This window comes from Suncus etruscus, chromosome 6 (assembly GCF_024139225.1).
Source record: "Suncus etruscus isolate mSunEtr1 chromosome 6, mSunEtr1.pri.cur, whole genome shotgun sequence".
Lineage (NCBI taxonomy): Eukaryota > Metazoa > Chordata > Mammalia > Eulipotyphla > Soricidae > Suncus > Suncus etruscus.
This window is the reverse complement of record NC_064853.1, coordinates 72,073,914-72,090,907: the sequence shown is the minus strand read 5'-3', so window position 1 is coordinate 72,090,907 and position 16,994 is coordinate 72,073,914. Positions and strand designations below refer to the sequence as shown.

Below are 16,994 nucleotides of genomic sequence, written 5' to 3'. Positions count from 1 at the left end.
TTACTTAAAACATTTTTATTGAGAAACGACTGTACAACACTAACAATCACCTTTTTCATGTATCCATCATTCAAATGTAAGATGTATCACCAGACAACTCCCTCTCTCCACCAGCTTCTTAAGGACTAGTCCCAAGACCTCTCCTACATGTAATCTCAGTTCAACAGACAAAATATTCAATTTCAATGACTTTTACTATTTTTATCTTCATACTATGTTTGTTTATAACTCACATGCAGGAAATATCTCTTTTTAACACTCAAAACCACACTTTTATTAACAGGTTAGAAACAGTGGACAACAAAAATAAGATAATTCCAAGGTAACAGGAGTGTAAAATTGGAATAGACAGAATAATACTCTTCAGCCTCATACTCTCCATCAGCACTGCTCCAACCTCTTCATAATCCTTCTCAAGGGCAAACATGTCCTCACAGCCTCAGAGAATTCTTCCTCCATCCCCTCACTCACATAGCAGTCAACAAAGGCATGTTTGACATACATCAAACTAGTGGTCCAGTCCAATTCAGGCCTCAGCAATGTACACTGAGCTTGTATGCAGTTCAGTGTACTTAGGCCAGCACCCACCAGGAACCAACTTTAATACCAACTTTGAAGCCAATAGGACAACAATACACAAACTGGGTGCTGCACTTGGTCTTGATGGTGGCAATAGCAGCATCGACATCTTTGATAACCAAGCCACCACTTTATAATAGGCAAGAAGCATGTATTTACCATGGTGAGGGTCACACTTCACCATCTGGTTGACTGGCTCAAATCTTGCATAGGTGGGCCCGGAGAGATAGCACAGTGGCGTTTGCCTTGCAAGCAGCCGATCCAGGACCAAAGGTGATTGGTTTGATCCCGGTGTCCCATATGGTCCCCCGTTCCTGCCAGGAGCTATTTCTGAGCAGACAGCCAGGAGTAACCCCTGAGCACCATCGGATGTGGCCCCCCCAAAAAACAAAAAAAAAAATCTTGCATAGGTGATCTCAGCAACAGAAAGCTGTCCATGATATATTTTCTCAGCGGAGATGACAGGAGCATAAGGAGCCTGAGAAAAATGAATTTGAAAGTAGAGCACCAGGTTGGTTTGGAATTCTGTCAGATCAATATTCAGGGTCCTATCAAATCAAAGGGAAACAGTGATGAAGGACACAATCTGGCTAATAAAGTGGTTCGGGTTGCTACAGGTCAGGCACTCAATATCAAGGTCTCTACAACAGATGTCATAAATAATCTCATTATCCACCATGAAGTCACAATCAGAGTGCTATACAGTAATGTCAATAGTGAGGATGGAATTGTAGAGCTCAACCACAGCAGTGCGAACCTGGAAGGCTGGGTATATGAAGAATTTGAGCTTATAATTCTTGCCATAATCTTCAGAGAGATATTTCATCAGTAGAAAGGTAAACCTAAAACTGGCTCCTCCACCAAAGCTGTGGAATACTAAGAAGCCCTGAAGACCAGTGCACTGGTCAGCTAGCTTGCAAATTTGGTCCAAGATAGGTCATTGAGCTCTTTGCCAATAGTGTAGTGCCCCTGGGTATAGTTATTGACAGCATCTTCCTTGACTGTGTTGAGCTGCTCAGGGTGGAAGAGCTGGCTGTGCGTGTCAGTGTGAATTTTATCAATGACTGTGTGCTCCAGGTCTACAAACACAGCCATGTGTAAATGTTTGCCAAGTGCCTGTTTCACTGAAGAAGGTGTTAAAAGAGTCATCTCCTCTCCTGATGGTCTTGTCACTGGGCATCTGGCCGTCATGCTGGATGTTATGTTTCAAGCAGTAGAGCTCCCAGCAGGCATCGCCAATCTGGACACTAGCCTGGCCAACGTGGATGGAGATGCACTCAATTATGATCAGGACTTCTTGGGTTTTGTGAGACAGAAAGAGTGAGGGGTTGGTGTTGGAGACCCCCACTAACAGACTAAGGAGTCTGGGGAGAAGCAGTCTCTCTCCTCTCATTTGGAAGTGGTGACACCTACACACATATAGATTAATAGAGTTCATCTCCTATAATTCCACAAAATTGTAAATCAAATTATTTTTCAAAAATCATTTTAGAGGTGTATAAATTTAAGGAATATTATGAAATATCTGTGCTAATGCATTTTAGAGTTTGCAGGAAATACATAAATCCTACAAAATTTAGTAAGAGTTAATTTCAATTTTCTTAATTAATTTTTGCCTTTAAGGCAAAAATTAGTCTTTAAAAGTAGATTTTGTTGTAAAAAAGAGAATATTTGTTTTTATAATAGAAAAATATTATATTGGTACTGCTTAAGTGTCTGCATTAATAAATAAAAGATTGTAAGTTTAAAACTATGGATACAAAAATTGGCACTAATCTGACATAGAACAATATAAATGAGATGCTAATTTGTTACTGAAAATGTATAAAGTCTCTTAGCAAGCTAGGAGTAAACACACCTTTCTTTGACTCATGTTTTCTATAGTCTTCTGTTAGTTGCTTTACCTCTTGACATTGATTTTTCTAGATACTTGAGTTTTGTTTTAAATTGGTGTGATTCACTTGTTTATAATATTTTCATTTACATTATGTTCATTAGATGGTGATGCTATCTACCAGCTAACATGAGTTTTATTTGTCCACTTTTTTAATCCATTCTCACTTTTCTTCTTTAAAATAAAACCCCTTCGATTGTTTTGGAAGTATTACAGTTCATTGATGATTTCTGTGACTCTTTTTTCCCCAGTAGTCAAAGAAGTCACTCAACTTCAGAGACATGATCAGTCCCATCCAATTCACATTTAAGAAAAACTGTGCCACATAATTTAGATTAATCATGGGAATGGAATCTTATAATATAGTTTGTGTGAATTTGTAAGGAATATTGTGAAGGCATTATTTCAAATTGTCCACAAGTGGACAGTTGGATGGAGAAAGATAGCAATGTAACCAGAATCAAGGTCAGGAAAGAAGACGTAGCCTTTATTCTTGTGCACTAGGGCACTATTTCTGGACATGATAAGCACCTGTAAGCAGTTAAGGATGCTGAGACCTTCAGACATGATCGTGTCTAATCACATATAGAGGTTATGAATAGTTATCCAAACTTAGAATCCTAAATACCAAGTCATCCCAGGTCTATGACAGAGCAAACGTGAGAAAATTTCTAGCCCCAGAGGTTAAAGTACTCCTACTTTTTCCCTTGACGTTAAGGCACTCCGACTTTTTATGTATCTCTATCAGAGTTCTTAAACATAGAAGAATAGAAATAAATGTTTTCTCTGTATAAACTTGATAGCCTAATAAAATAATTATCCTAGTCTCCACTTTATGGGGACTGAAGGAATTATATATGCAACAATATTTGAACTTAGAACAAACTAATTTCAGTAAATCTGAACTTAGAACAAACTTAAATGTTCTTCTTGATCTTAGTGGAGGGCTGATGAGGGAGTTGCTAGTGATTAGCCTGTTCCTCAGGCACTATAGTATGTGGTAGAAATGCAAAAGCACTCAACTTATTTTTCAAATACTGTCATTTATATCCCCCTATTAAATATGCTAGGTAGAATGCTTGGAATATGGGTACTAGGCAGGAGTGGAGACAGCACTCCTAGATATAGTGAAAAGGGGGCAATGGATACCCTAGCATGCATGGACCTTAGAGACCAATGGAAATTTTTTGATATGAAAACATCTAAGAAATGAATAAGTTTAGCTAGATAGTTGATAGTCCAAGGAAAGGGGTAGAAAAATGATGGTCTAAGGGCTCTTAATTACAAACTTATGATAATGCTGGCACTCCCAGGGAACAACCTTGCATTGGGAGTACTGCATTCACTCTTGTCTCGACACCGTTCCCAAAAGAAGACAATCCACAGAGGCATCACCTTAGTTTCCTCTTCCACACACTACTTTTTGAGATGTCAAAGATTCACTTCGATTTGATTAGGCATTAGATAGGTATTTGCCTATTAATACCTGCCCTTTTTTCCCATGTTGATTGGCTCTGAACACTAAATACTACACATAGAGGCCTTGAGTCCCCTGACCCCAAGCTTTTCTGTTATATATTTGTCTCTTGTTTGTTTAATCCTTACAGCACTCCCGATTTGGGCCAGTTCACCCTGGGCTGTGCTCACGCAAGGATAAACTGATGATGAAAATTAACAAGTGGAGACATTTTATGTAAGTGGAGATAATACAGTCAATAGGTGGAAAATGAAATGAAGTAGTGCAGGGTGTGGAGATGCCAAGAGAAGGCTTGTGAGCAGAAGTCCTGGACAACTTTCAATGACCATCAGCACTTTCTTCACTCTTATTCGGGAATGAGAATTTCTGTGATTGTTCTGCTAGGAACATTTCTCACTTGACAATGCACTATTTCATTGGCAAATATCACAGAGCACATGCCATGTGCATAGATGGGCATAGAAATACAGAAACAGGCCTGTGCTCGGCCTCAGATATCTGCCTCAGCTCCTCAACGCAGCTTCATCTGTAATTTCAAATTCTTCAGCTTTAGATTTCAGCTATAACTCTGTGATTTCAGAAACTCATTCCATCCCTTTGCAACAAGTAATAAGATGTAACTCTGCAGGGCCGGAGAGATAGCATGGATGTAGGGCATTTGCCTTGCATGCAGAAGGATGGTGGTTCGTATCCTGCCATCCCATATAGTCCCCTGTGCCTGCCAGGAGCGATTTCTGAGCTTAGAGCAGGAGGAACCCTATGCACTGCCTGGTGTGACCCAAAACAACAACAAAAACAAAAAGATGTAACTCTTCCAAAGTCAGCTACCATAAATGTCAAGATTAGATGACATATGAATTTATCAATCTAACTATTTACATGTCAAAAAAACTTATTACCATTTTTATTAGTACCCAAACTTCACAATTTTTTTAAATGAGGTTTTACTGTATGTCACTGACCATTTTCAATACTCTGCCTAGTCTCGTTTTCCTCCTTAGGAGGTTTTGATAACATGATGACATGATTTTAGTCGTTAGGGCATAACTGGCTATACAAGAGACATGCAGAAGAGCCTCTAATATCTTGGAGAAACACTTGCACCAGGCCAGTATGAACTTCAAGTGTCTGAGGAATGCAATGGGCAAATGAACATGTAGAGGAGAGTTCAAGGAGTTTAGTGGGAAGATGAGCGTGAAGGCAAAATGACTTGGATCCAAAACAAGGAGTTTATATAGGATGGAATGGAGCAGCATATGATAAATATGGTATCATAGTACTGATCAGGAGATGAAGTGGAGAGAAGTAAGAAAGGGCAAAAGTAAGCCATCACACTTTTCTCATCAATGCTGCCCTCTGTGGGCAGGTGAGTGAAAATTCCCTCTGGGAAGCATCAAGATACAAAACTGGTTTCTTGTCCCAATTTCACTCTGAAATTTGAGTTCCTCTAGGGCCTAGCAAGCACCAAACATAGTATTTAAGGGTATCTTGGAACAATGTGTCATTAGTCCTGAATTGTATCTGCATCTCAAGCAGGGAATTATTTCTCTGTTTTTAGAGCTAAATCTAGAACTAGGAACCCAGTTTTGCTTGGCAATGTATGGAGGGAAACATTTTTGATTTCTTGGCTCAGCAATATCTTGTATATCTAATATTTAATAATTCCCATGCTGAAGGTATTTGAAGAAATAGTCTATTTTGCTATTACTATCTGTTCTTAAGCATATGAGCATGCTTTGAAAATTTCCATTGTGACATTATTTTTGAGTCCTTGACATTCTAATATTCTCTAGAACAAATTCATGTTACTCTCTTTGATTCCCTTCGATAGTCACCACTCTGAAAATATCTTAGAAATTTATCCTAGCCTGTGGAAATGAATGTTCAGAGAGAGCAGAGACCCTGGGAAAATAAATGGACCAGTTTAACCTTAGACAGAATTGTGATTAGTGCTGAACTTCTAGCTCACCTGTTAATGGTTAAGGAGAAAGAACATTCATTCAATTTTATGCCAAGGAAACTGATATTGTGGCAGAGGGTAAAACTGAGGAGAGTTCCAGGTGCCCTTTTAATATTCTTACATAAATGTATTGCCTTTATTCCTTTCTCCCACCAACTCACTGTTTAACCTAGTCTTCATTTCCTAAGCTACTTCTTTTCTCCCACTGCCTCCTTCCTAAGCTATCACTTATCTCAAAACCAGCACATTTCTGTCCAAGATTTTATTATTAACCCGAGAGAAGTAGTAGCAGTGCCGTGGGATTTTCCTTGGGCATGTAGGTATTTTCAACTCTTTAGCTACTATGATTAAATAAAAATCTCTCCCATCTTCATGAATTTCTTCCTAATTTCAGTTGCCCATATTTTTCCTCTTTGTAAAAATATGTGTTGTTAAAACTCACATGGGCCTTTCCTTAGGTCTGCCAGTCACTTATCACCACTGCCCAGGTAGCTGCTCATCTTTTTTACTTATCATCACTATTCAAATTCAACACATCATCTAAGGCCTGGATAGGTTTTTTTCATCCCTTCATGATTATTTTCCCAACTATTCTGGCACATACTGAATTCCCTTTGCCCTATACAGTTCTTTTGTAACATTTATACCAAGTCAAGAACATAAGATATAGCTATGGATCTATACCTGTATGTTTTCAGTGCTTACTCCTGTTTGACACTTAGCTGTGCTCAGAATGAAATCCTGATTAACTGCACGTAAGGCAAGTCCTTACCTGCTATTTCACCTCTACAACACCAAAATATTTTACTTTTAAATCATATACATTAAAATGTCTAGTACATTTTAAATACATTAAAACTCAGATGAGTTCAAGTTTAAAGAAAAAATAGAGGTGATATATATAAATTTATTCAAGAATACAGAAAAGTCTAGAAATGACTGATAACCAGACTTGGCAATAAATATGTACTGGTCAGTTTCAACAATGAGACTTGCTTCTACTCTATCTTACTGTCTCCTACCCTATTCTTGTCTTTGTTATTCTTATAGCCTTTCATTCTCAACTGTATTTTTTAAGCTTTATTTTCTTAGTGTGTAAAGATGTCATTGGGCTCCATAGTCTTCAATTCTTTGTGCCCACTGGCACAGCTCAAAAAAGACCTTATGTAGATCTCTTTGATCTAAATTATGGGACAAAATGAATTTGATTTACCAGATGACACTATTGAACCAGGCACATGAATCATAAGTCTGGCAAAACCAATGGATTACTGTTCTTGAGTGAGGTATGTATCCTGGCTTAATCAATCATAACCCAAATTAGGATTTCATGGTAAGATACTAATTGATCTGTGGTATGTGAATGAGGGCTTTCATTAACTAGGTATATTTAGGGTAAAATCAGTTCCATAGACTATAATAGTTAATGGTTCTTGTGAATAGATGAAGGGTTAATGGACTGTGCTCAGGTCTTACTTCTGGTTTTGTGCTCATTTTAGGATCATTCTAGATATGACTTATAGTGATGGAGATCAAAACAGGGTTGGCTTCATGCAGAGCAAGTCCCTTCACCTCGTACTATCTCTCCCACTCTCTTATCTTCTTTTAAATATGAAATATCAGCCTGAATGTCCAATAAAGTGTAATAGACTAAATAAATCAACACAGGACATACAATAGGAAACCAGTCCATCAATAAAATGATGAATAACAATTTTATGTGGCAAGATACTGTTAAATAAAAACTTAGTTTTAAATAGTATGTATATCATGAATATATTTATGAATACATACACAATTCATCTTCATTTTGAAAATAAGCTTACCAAAATATCAATAGTGGCACATCTCAATACAAACTTATTGATGATATATATTTATCCCATTTTCTGATCTATCTAAGTTTTGTGCAATAAGCATCTTATTTTGCTTTAATAAAAAGAAACTAATGAGAGCTTAAAATGATTTTAGAATGTTATATGCCTAAAACTAAACTGTCAATAACTTTGGAAATCATGGCTCTTTAATTAAATAATTAAAAATGAAAAAGAAAAAATAAGCTCCAAAGTAATGCAATTCTGTAATTTCCTTAAGAACATAATATTTTTTTTAGATCTCACTGCTATAAATAATGTGGGCTCTCTTAAATCCTGTGTAGAAAGGTTGCATATAAATACCTACATGTCTATATCTGAATGTGATGTGAAAATGTGATTACTTGTTGAATCACATTAAATGTCTTTCTTTAGCTGAACTTCCTAGGAAACAGTTACTTGCGAAGCAAACCTAGGAAGCACTGATAGAGAGTGAAAGAAAGCTGACAGTGTTTGTGTTATTGGAATTCAATTCCACTGGGAACACTGAAGGAGAAAAACATTTTTCATAGTAATTCTTCCAGAAAAATCAAGGAACCAAAGCCCTTGTCCACCAATTCTACCTGTTGTGGGCATCAGACTGTTCTCAGAGGATGTTAATACCCTGGTATGTCCAGCCTACATGTGGCCAGGTAGAGCAGACCAGCAAAAATTCTTGGTTTATCAAGAGACCAGCAGATGGAAGGCACAGACAAACATACACAAAATTAAGAGTCCAGGGCAGTGAAGCCAACTCAAAAGACCAGAATGAATATTTTGTTTATGATAGGCCTGGGTTGGTTTCACAATGGTGCCTCAACATCACCATGAGCACCTGAGTACAAGTAGCCCCTGAACACTGCTGGTATGACTCAAAAACTAAAGAGGGAATAAAAAGGTGGTATGAGGAAAGCAACATCTTCTGGAATGACATTTATCTTTCCTGTTCAACACCCTCTACTAGGTCTCATTTACATTTCTGTTCTGGTGAGCTTGAGGCTGTAGCAGGAAAGAGGCAGAAATGGTTGAGACTTAAATATGGAGGGAAAGTCTATGACTGGGCTAGTTGGTACTCTTATCACCTCCTACACACTTGAGTATTCATTTAGAAAGCTGATTAGGTCCAAAAGCACAAAGGACTGGCAGGAGGAAAGTCACTATGTTCCTGGCATTGCAATAGTGAGGTTCCTGGCATTGTTTGTTCTTCCCACTACCCTGCACTTCCCCCCATACCACTGGCTATATATTTGTAGGTGCTCAAACACTGGTGGAATGGCCCTGACTGCTCAGAGGCTCTCTGGGTCAGGGCAGCCACCTATTGATAAGCCAAAGAATTGAATCACTAGGCTTGGATGACTGAGTATCCAAGTAGGACTGAGTGTTACTAGGAATGGTTTGTGGGCACCCTGATAATTAATTAGGAGGGTTTCACCAATATATATATATATATATTTATACATGTATAAATTGATAGAGGTGCATAGTTATGAATATATAGAGACATAGATGATATAGATATGGATATCTGAGTCTTCCTGATTTTGCTGGGACTATTCAAAGCAAATGTGAGCCTATGTTTCAACACTAATACACTATGTGAAAATTTTAAATGTACCATGATATCAGAACTTAGAGATGTTTATTTATGAATTGGGCAAGGTCTTCTTATTTTTTATGATGTGTTTGCACTCTTTTGTGTGTAAGGCAGATTCCATCAACCCTAAGTATATAAAACTCCTTGGAGTTCATTTTATTATGTGTTTGAAACCCTGCAGGCTGAATTATTTGTGGATGATATGTCCTTTCTTTTTGACACCTCTGTTGGGGATTGTACTTTCAGAAATAATAATGATAACTTCTTGGAGACTTGGGAGTATTGCTTGCTTGCAACATGAGTGTGCCAGAACAAATAAATGCTTATTTATTATAGCCAAGTGGACAATAACAAAGTTCTGAAGCTTAGAAGCTCTAAATATAGATTTTTTTCCCCCAAGAACCACAAACTCTTTATATTTTGTTTAAGAAAACTGAGTCCTAAGGTCATCTAGAATGTATGAGGTAGAACTGGAATGAAATTCCGCCTTTTCTTCTCAAGAACAGCTGTTTATTAAGGGTGATTGACAGCCCATATTGTTAACTGATGAATAACATTGATCCTGCAATTCCTGTCTGCTCAGACAGTCCCCATTAGAGGACTGAGAAAATCTGCTTTTCCTTGGTCATTGAGGACTTTGGCATTGATATCATCCTCTAGAGCTTTTATTAGATTCTCCTTCATTTTCTCATTCAGGAAAATAATTATCTCATATTTAAGGATTAATTATTAGCTAGAACATGTAATTCTCTATTCCTTACATAGCTTTGTGGAGTGTTAGGCAAAGAAGCAGAGATGAGATCATATAGCCTACTAGGATTTTGATCCCGACCACTTCCTACCCCCACAGGAAAAAAAATGAAGATAAATGAATATATGGTAGAAGTTATAGTGAACCTGAGTTTCTTAGGGAATGGAGGGTCAAAGCAAAAAGAAAATTAATCTCTGAGGATTTAAGCAAACACGCAATATGCCAGGAGCTTAGACAATGATGAGATAGTCAGATATTATAGAACTTGTGATTTAGCAGTCTATATGCAAAAGTATCAAACGTTTGTAGCTCATTAGACCAAAATCTAGCCTTTTGCTGTCATTATGCATTTATTAACCAAGATTACTAAGAATTACTGGTTATTTTCTTAGGTTTATTAGAATAAATAGAAAAAGAAAAGCATAGGGCAACAGATATTCAAAAGTTGTTTATCTAACCATCCGCCATTATCATCACAATCATCACACAAAGACCGAATCAATGATAGAGCCAGCTTCCTGCTGCTCTTCTCCCTGAGACTTGTATTTTCATCTCTGACTCTGTATTCATTTCCTTCCTGCCTGCCTGCCTGCCTTTCTGTCTTCCTTCCTCTTTTCTTTCCTTCTTTCTTCCTCCCTTTTCTTTCTTTTTCTCTTTTCTTTCCTTTTTCTTCCTTTCTTTCATTCTTCTTTCCTCCCTCTTTTTCTTTCTTTGTCTGTTTCTGTTCGTTCTTTTCTCTTTCATTCTTCTTCCTCTTTTCTCTTTCTTTTCCCTTTCCCTTTCTTTTCTTCTTCCTCCTTTTTCTTTTTTTCTTCTTTTTCTTTTACTCCTTCCTTTTTTCTTTCTTCTATTTCTTCCTCTTTTATTCTTCCTTTCTCCCTCTTTTCTTCTTTCTTTTTCTCTCTTTCCTTTCTTCTTTCTTTCATTCTTTCTTTCTCCCTCTTTTTTCTCTTTTCTTTCTTTTTCTCTTTCATTCTTCTTCCTCCCTCTTTTATTTCTTTTTTCTTTCTTTTTTTACTCCTTCCTCTCTTCTGTCCTTCCTTTCTTCTTTTCTTTTTTCTTTCTTTCTTTTCTCCTCTTTCTTTTCTCCTCTTTCTTTCTTTCTTTCTTTCTTTCTTTCTTTCTTTCTATCTTTCTTTCTTTCTTTCTTCCTCACTTTCTGCCTCTCTTTCTTATTTTCTTTCTTTCTATTCTTTTCTTTTTCTTTTATTTTTTTCATAGTGCTCCTGGCTCTATGCTTGGTGGAGGGAGTGAGGGTCACTCCTAGTGGTGTTCAACAATCATTGGAGATGCTGGGAGTTGATATTGAGCCATCCATATGCAAAACAATCCCTTAAACCCTATACTGTTTCTTCAGTATTTTAAGTGAATTTCCAGCTTAAACCAATTGTGGCAGATCCACACAACTTCCAGTACTTAAGTAGACATGGAGTTCAAGCCCTTTATATTGATCCCTGCCACCAAATGAAAGGTCTTTGAATGTAAATTTATTGAAGGCTCAAGACTCCTAGCTTCATTCTGCTTCATCTTAGCTTCATTCTGTAGCACATTCACTTATGACTTAGTTTCTAATAACTTCAGAATGCCAAATTTTGTTTATGTTTGTGACATGCATAACCAAAACAGCTACTTCCCCAGGTTCTCTTGTGACTAGGAGTGTAACAGAATTCTGTCTTACTGGGTAAGCCTTTTATTCCCTAATATTTTTACTTTCTCTATTCTCATTTTCTTTCTTCTTTTCTACAAGACAAATGTGATGCCTAAAAATACAGGAATAACCATAAAGGAATAATTTGTGCACATGTAAAGAAAGATGAAAACACTTTTTGTTATTTAGGTCATTAAAGAGCAGCCAAACTGTCCCTAGAATACCAACTTCAAGTTGGGGCAAAACCAAAACACTATGATTCTGTTTAGATCCAAATCAACTGCTCTTAAAGCTACATGCTTTTCTAAAGGTTATGCTTTATTTCATAGTTTCCTGGCTATTTTTCCAGTATAGGAGTCTAACATTTATCTACTTTTCTCAACTTCCATTCCCAATCTTTTCATGAATAGCAACTGAAAATTTTGCTCACACTTTGTCATCCAGAGAAATTTAGCACTGCTTACAACTGTATTTCCCAGTTTCCTTGTATAGCTAAAGATTTTCTGTGATTTTCAAGAAGAATAAGCCATATTATGATCAGGTGGATGCTATCAAAGCCAGTATTATTCTATACAATATACTGTTTCTTTTAGGATGTTTATTTGGGGAGCAGGGGTAGTGAAGAAGCAGTCTCCCATGCAGTGCTCCAAATGCTAGAAACCACACTTGGGATTCTCAGTCAACCCAGGTTGCTACTTCAAGATAAGGGCCTGAGTATGATAATACTGCTAGACTATCCTGTAATTTTGTTCAATAGTGCCCAGATGTGTAACAAGTAATGTTCAGGAGACCATGCAGTATCCAGGATAGAAGTCAAGTTAGGGCACATGCCTAACATATCTTAACTTCAGACATGAATATAAAACTTTTTAACAAGGGTTTTTCCAGTTCTAAGCAGGGGTCCAGGATTACACCCAGAAACACACAGCTATATGGGAAAGGCCTGCTGCTTCAATGCTCAGACTGGCCTTATGCTAAAAGTCATCATTGTCTCACCCATTTGTGCTGGAGAGTGAATCCAATACTCTTACATGCAAGGCCATTGGACTATCTCTCCACCCCCTATTTTAGAGATATTTTTTTTATAAGTAAGTAAGGTCATTCACTGCATAAATATTTAAAAATTTTAAGAAAACTTGCTCCTTGACTGGACAGCACATGTATCTAGGGGGGATACAAATTCAAATTCAATAATATATATTTAATTTTTTGCTCTGATAAGGTTTGATTCCTGGCATCCTGTTCAGGGGTCTCAAACTCGCGGCCCATAGGCCGCAAACGGCCCTCCGTACAACATTTTGTGGCCCTACCCTAGAGGAATCTTTTTTTGTTTTGTTTTGTTTTAGTTGTTTGGGTCACACCCCCCAATGTTCAAGGCTTACTACTGACTTTGCACTCAAGGATCACCCTGACTTTGCCTCCTGCGGCCCCCAGGTAAAATGAGTTTGAGACCCCTGAAGGAGTTTTCCATTGAGCATGCCAATGAGATTTTCTTTTATCTAGTTTGTTTTAACTTATTTGGTTTGTTTGAGGCTATTGGTCCCAGAAGAGTTTATGAAAAATAAAGCAATATCATCTTATGCTATCATTACTTATTTAAGGTAGTAAAGCAGAGTAGAGACAGAAGACCCTTGGATTTAAGCCAATGTCAAGTTTTAGAAGACCCTTAACAGCATTCTTAATTTTTGGTTTAGCAAACTCAGGTAAATGGTAGAAGACCGCTATGTCTGTGATGTCATTCTGCTAGCTAGTACAATTCATATTACTCTGGTGTATTACTGCATTGTGTTACATATTCCCATACCCACCCCTGGATATGTGTAAATTGTCTTCCCTTATGAAAACTCCACTATTTTTTCAGGAGATTGTAATCATATGTGGTATGGTGGACTTGAGCTAAGGGAGTGGTGTAGTTCCTGTGTGAATTGAATCTGATCAATAGCCAGAAAAGTGCTCTATATCATCCCCCTTAGCTTTGTACCCAGGCACCTCCTTTGTATCATATTCCACACCTTTGCACTCAGTAGAGGATAGGGTAAATGTTTACTAGCCCACATTAGAGCCCAAGAAGAGGAATTGAGATAAATTATATTAATTAATATAATATATAATATATAATATATTAATAATTAATTATATGCAATTAATATATATATTGTATAGTATATTAATTATAATATCTAGTAATATAATTATATATTAATTAGATTATACCAATTAAAGTTGGTATTAGTAAGATATGCAAAAATAAAAACAAAACAAACAAAACAAAAAAAATGCACAATAGGTTTTTAAATATACATTTTTATGTTTAAGGCATAAAAATACTTTTTCAATAGAGATCTACCCATAAGCTTTATTAAACTATACATATATAAAAAAAAAAAGAAAGTTGAATTTGAGATGAATTTGAGAATCTGCCTGCTGGCTATGCGGGGCAAACAGACACCATGGTAAATGGAGCTCAGAGCATAGGTTACAGAATTAACCTTCATTAGTTGCAAATTAATCCTTCCCATCAAAGAGTGAAAGAGGCTTGGGCTGTGGAAACTTGCACCTATAGTGCTTGAGCCCTGGGGACTTGTAGGAAAACAGATGTTTAAAGCCAGAGAGCATCTTTCCTCCTCTATTTCAAGTCTAGAAATCATTCCCCTATGAGTAGAATCCTACCTTGGAAGAAGGCCCCACGCAAACCCGCACATTTATCTGGGTTTAAAAACAAAACAAAACAAACAAACAAAAAAAAAAAAAACAAAAAAAAACCTATACATTTGAAGTTCACTCACTGAGGAACAGTACTAAAATTCAGGATGGGAAATGTTCATGGGTGAAAGGTGGTGTACATTGTAAGACTGAAACTCAAACATGAACAACTTTGTAGCCACAGTGTTTAAATAAAAAGAGAAAATTTAGGAGATGATTCAATATACTTTCTATTTTCAATCTCTTTTCTATTTTCTTTAAGATCTGCTGACTTTCCTCACTTCACTGTGCATACTAACAGTGAGCCAAACCAAGAATGACTAAAAGCTTTCTCTTAGGAAACATCATTCTTAGACAATGCACACACAAAGGCCCATGATTTGAAATATAAAGTGCAACCATTGACTGCTCCCACCATTCCTTCTTTACACAAAAAATATAATGCTAATAGACCAAGGGTGTTTGCTACAGTGTTTGCATACAGTCCCAGTATGAATGAAGAATTGAAGCTGGAAATGAACTTGAAGAAGGTTACCTTGAAGGTAACTTGAAGGTTACCATGGAGAATTAACAAGACTGAGAAAATGTCAAATCAGCTGCCAGATAAAAAAGTGTGTGTGCATATTAATGCATTTGTGTTTGTAAACATAGTAACATTTTAGTAAAAGTATGTAAAGAAGCAACAAAAATTTGAATGCAACAATGACCACCATAAACACATCAAACACTTTATATCAATGCTGAGAATTCTCACACAACCTAGAAAATTGGGCATTAATAAAAGATTATCTATAGCAAGGTCATAGATGCTTTTATGATTTGTTAATAATGTTGAATTCAGCTTTTTTCTAGAACTTCTGTACATCATACATTAGGAGCTCTATTATCCTTCAACTATTTGTAGGAGCCATGTAGCCCATTGGGTGCAGCAATAACTATCATTCTGATGGATACATAAATGTATTTTATTATGTGGATAAACTATATTTTATCTTTTATTTTGGTGGTGGTCATTGGCTTGGTTTGTATTTGAAACTGTATGAATAATATTTATTTGAATATTCATACACAGCTTTCAATACATCATTTTTTTTTCAGAGAGTTATTCCACTCCATTTAAGCCTCTATTTGAGGATGTTTTACAACCAGATAGTAGCTGAGAACAACAAAATGGCCTCCTCCCTTCTCCTACCTTTATGCAGACTAAATGTTTAAGGACAGCCATGACTATTTCTATCCCAACATTCATCACTTCTTTGCAGTTCCATCAGTCATGGAATTACCTACAAGCCAGCTCTATCTTTCTCCCTTGGTAGATCCCATATCCCAGACTGCTCTAAGACTTGCATAAAGAGATCCATTTGGCTTTATCTAGATTCAAATATATCCTCTCCTATTCCTAATCAAAGTCCAATCTGTAAAGAAAAAGATGGCCATTAGCAGAAAGGAATAATGATAATCAACTTCACAGAGTAGTTTCCTCATAATTTCCTAAGAAGCAGCCACAGTTTTCAAAGATGTGTGCTCTAATAACCATTGACAATAGAATTTAGCTTCTAACAAAGAATGGGACTCCTCTCTTTTTACCAATATCTGAGCTTCACTAGTCTAGATAGAAAACACTTGTCTATTTTTCCAAGTATGTCTTACATTGTTCTTAATTTTACACAGACACAGAGATTCTGTCATCCCCATGGTTTGTCAGGGAGCCCCAAATCTCATGGCCCTTCCTATTCCAAAAAACTACTATGAGGCATTTGAGAAACCTAAGAACAGAGTTAGGAAACATCCCAAGGATTACATTATTGGTAAAGAGCTGTCAGAATTTTAATACAAGCTGGTCCCTTCCTAAAACCTGTATACACTTTTCACTTCATAACTCACACAATGAATTATAGAGACCTATAATAAAGGAAAAAAAGTATTGCTGATTAAAATATCTGATTTAAAGATTTTTAAAGCGTAGAGTTATAAGAAAAGCAAGCCCAGGGCACAAATGGCCTGTGTTAAATAAGGTAAAAAATCACTGACTCTTCCAAACCATATTTTTATTGGTGAGTAATGTTAGGAAGAACTGAGTCTTGAACCTTGTGACATCTATGAGTGTTCTGGGAGAACATGCAGCAGTCAGGGGAGGAAGGCAGGGAGAGGGCTGGTCTTCATTCTACTTTAGTAAAAATCACATTAAAAATTGTAGCCTTGGAAAATGGAAAGTAGATCAAACAGAATAAGTAGGAAAATCAGAATTACTAGGAGGAACAATCTTTTTCTGTGTTACCAAGTACCATTTTCATTCTGTAAAGAGCTACAGACTGCATTCCCTGTATTGACAGAGGATTGATATTTTTACAATCATCAGAGAAGTACTGAGATAAAAGAATATGTGGAATTTGCACTTAAACATTGAACAAGAGTCCCCTGCAAGCTCCTTTCTTTACCTACTTCCTGCCACATTGTGATAGTCATCACTGTGAGGACGAAATAGCTCTCACTACTGGAATCTGGTCACCCCTGTAGTAGGTGCCTGAGGATGGG

At 36.8% G+C, this 16,994-nt stretch overlaps 1 protein-coding gene and 1 pseudogene across 1 annotated transcript in view; both read right to left on the bottom strand.

Annotated features, from left to right (window-relative positions):
- LOC126011801 (tubulin alpha-1C chain-like) overlaps positions 1-1,972 on the bottom strand; it is a 128,455-nt pseudogene extending 126,483 nt beyond the window's left edge.
- SNX5 (sorting nexin 5) overlaps positions 1-16,994 on the bottom strand; it is a 1,173,556-nt gene that overhangs the window by 1,016,006 nt on the left and 140,556 nt on the right. The window lies entirely within an intron of this gene.